This window comes from Melanostigma gelatinosum, assembly GCF_949748355.1.
Source record: "Melanostigma gelatinosum genome assembly, chromosome: 17".
In the NCBI taxonomy this organism is placed as follows: domain Eukaryota; kingdom Metazoa; phylum Chordata; class Actinopteri; order Perciformes; family Zoarcidae; genus Melanostigma; species Melanostigma gelatinosum.
In genome coordinates, this window is record NC_136650.1 from 8,433,703 (window position 1) to 8,436,316 (window position 2,614).

Here is a 2,614-nt window from a genome sequence, read left to right on the forward strand (position 1 = left end):
CAGTGACTGAGGAGTACAGCGGAAAGAAAAAGACTGTTTACAACATTGTGAAACAAGGGTGTTACAACATAATCAGCTGCTTCATGCACAATACCAAGTGGGAATTCAAAGCCCCCAACATCTTACATTGAATTTGTAACATTTCTACGTCTCTTCCAGGCAGCAGAGCAGCCCAGCCCTCCGCCATAATAGATTGGCGGAGGAAGGTTTCCCTAAATGTGCTTTCAATGTGCTAAGATTGAATTCTGAGTGAGAGTAGGCAGATCAGTCCACAGCGATCCATTCAGGACTATATGTTCCGGCTTAATGTGTTCTCCATAAAAGGCCATTTCCTCCACAGCAGCCCATTTTCATGCACGCTGGCCCTGTCCTAAAACCCTGCAGAGGAAATGGACACGCTGCGTCCATTTCCAGGACAGCCTCCGTGGTCCAGGCTCATTAAAACGCATCATGGCTCGACTTACACCTCAAGTTGCTGCCTAAGCGCTTTTGTTTTAAGTGCAGCTGCTAGGTGAGGTGGATTTTTCTTCCGATGGCGGTAACCTTCAGCCCACGTAGACATTGTTCGAGGCACATGAGGCGAAAAGGTTTCCAATCTGATACGAGCGAGTGTGGATGCGTGTGCTGGTCAATCCGGCTTTAACGCGTGGAGATTTTCCAACTGACCCAAACCACGTCTGCGACTGCCAACCCGAGCACGAGAACAATGATATAGCGGTGGCTGTGTGTTGCAGGATTTATTGTAATGTAATCACAGGAAAAACCGCTGCTGCTGCTGCTGCTGCTGCTGATGATGATGATGATGGCTGCTTCTGTCCAGAGGAAAGAGTGTGGTCACCTGGAATCAGCCACAAAATTGCAGCTCACGTTGACGGCTCGGATTTTTCAAGTGGGCCTATTGTGTCTGAGACTATTTGTGGTGAGGAAGAGGAAAGCGCAGCGACAAAGTATTTAAAATATGTTTAGAGAATAGTCTGCGTGACTTCAAATTATGATTCAGAATTTGGAGCCATTCAGTTGCACATAGAGGGACATGATGCTATTTAAAAAAAAAAAAAACATTTCATCGGTCAAAGGTCAGGAGCAGCACTTCCACATAATGTCAACAGATAAATATCATTAAATGATGAACTCACTTCAAAAGATCCTCACCTTATGTGCGACTTTCTAAGCCACAGCTTAGGCTTTGCAGGCGAGTACGGATGACATTTTGCACCGTTCGACAGACAGGAAATAAGACAGAGTGGTACAATATGTCAGGCACTGTCCTGGACGTGAGGAGAATAGCCACTGCTGAGGCATCAGCATGCTTCAAAATAAGCCGCATAGTCTGAACTCCAGAACCTCCTCCACGTACACTTCTCTGTTGGATTTGGGGGGAGAGGTACGAGAATGACTGGCTCTTTGTGTCGTTTCAACACCTTCTCACTCCGAACTCGTCACATGAAGCTTGGTCAAGACCCCTTGGCGACGCTTTGTCACGCACTGGGTAACCCTTTAGTGTGCTAACCATGCAGGGTGTGTTGAGCGAGGGAGTTGTTTGGGGCTTACCTGGCTTGCCCGAGCAGAATACCGACGAGCAGTCGGACACGATGATAATCATTGCAGAAGTAAAATATTTGGAGGTATTCGACTTAAGAGTTCTCAGAAAAATACAAGAAACGTGTCTTTCAGTCGAACACACGCTCAGCAAAGCCAGCCCCAACACTGCTACACAGGTGATAACGACACACCTGGGCCTCTGAGTGAGTTGATGAGGCCCGCCCACCTCCTCACGAGGGCCTGCAGCTGTCGACTCTTGTGACCTTCACGTCCACGTCATAGACACAGAAGTGGCTAGATATGTGGAGGTGAGACACTCTGGCTCTCTTTTGTTTTCAATCTTTGCTCAACTGCTTCAGACATCTAACAATGGAGTGCAGCACCATGGATGCCTTTGAGGAGAGACAGTTTCGAGCTCTTATGCCTGTGCATTAAATATGACGCCACGGCGACCAGCCCAAAGATATTCTGGCACATAACTCCCTTAAAATCACATCTTGTTGCTTTTACACTTTGTATGAATCAAACCAACAAGAACGTGTTCATTAGTGAGCCTTAGAGGTTCTTGTGGATTTAGCCTTTGGACAGAGCTGGGCTACCTGTTTACCCGTTTCCAGTCCTTGTGCTAAGCTAAGCTAACTGGCTGCTGGCTGTAGCCTCATATTTAGCTGACAGACATGAGAATGGTCTCGTTCTTCACATCTAACTCCCTGAAAAAAGCGAATAAGCCTCTTTCGCAAAACATGTAAAAGCATCCCTCTAAGACGACAGATGGAACGAATTGGTTTCATGCAAACAGTACATCAGTTTGTGTAACGTGATAGATTAAGAGAAACCTGCTCATCTCAGGCTCTGTCTTCCCATCAGCAGTGACACACGAAGCCTCCACAGAACCATATTTATTTATTTAACTTCATAGAGACACTCATCCAGCACTCATCCCTCGTCTAACTCCAGATGTTCTGACTACAGCAGCTGCCAGCTGCATCCGTCAGGCATACTGTACCGCCTATAGAACCTGCACTCCACTCTCGTCTCTCTTTCTATCTGTCTCCATCAATTCCTCTTGAAA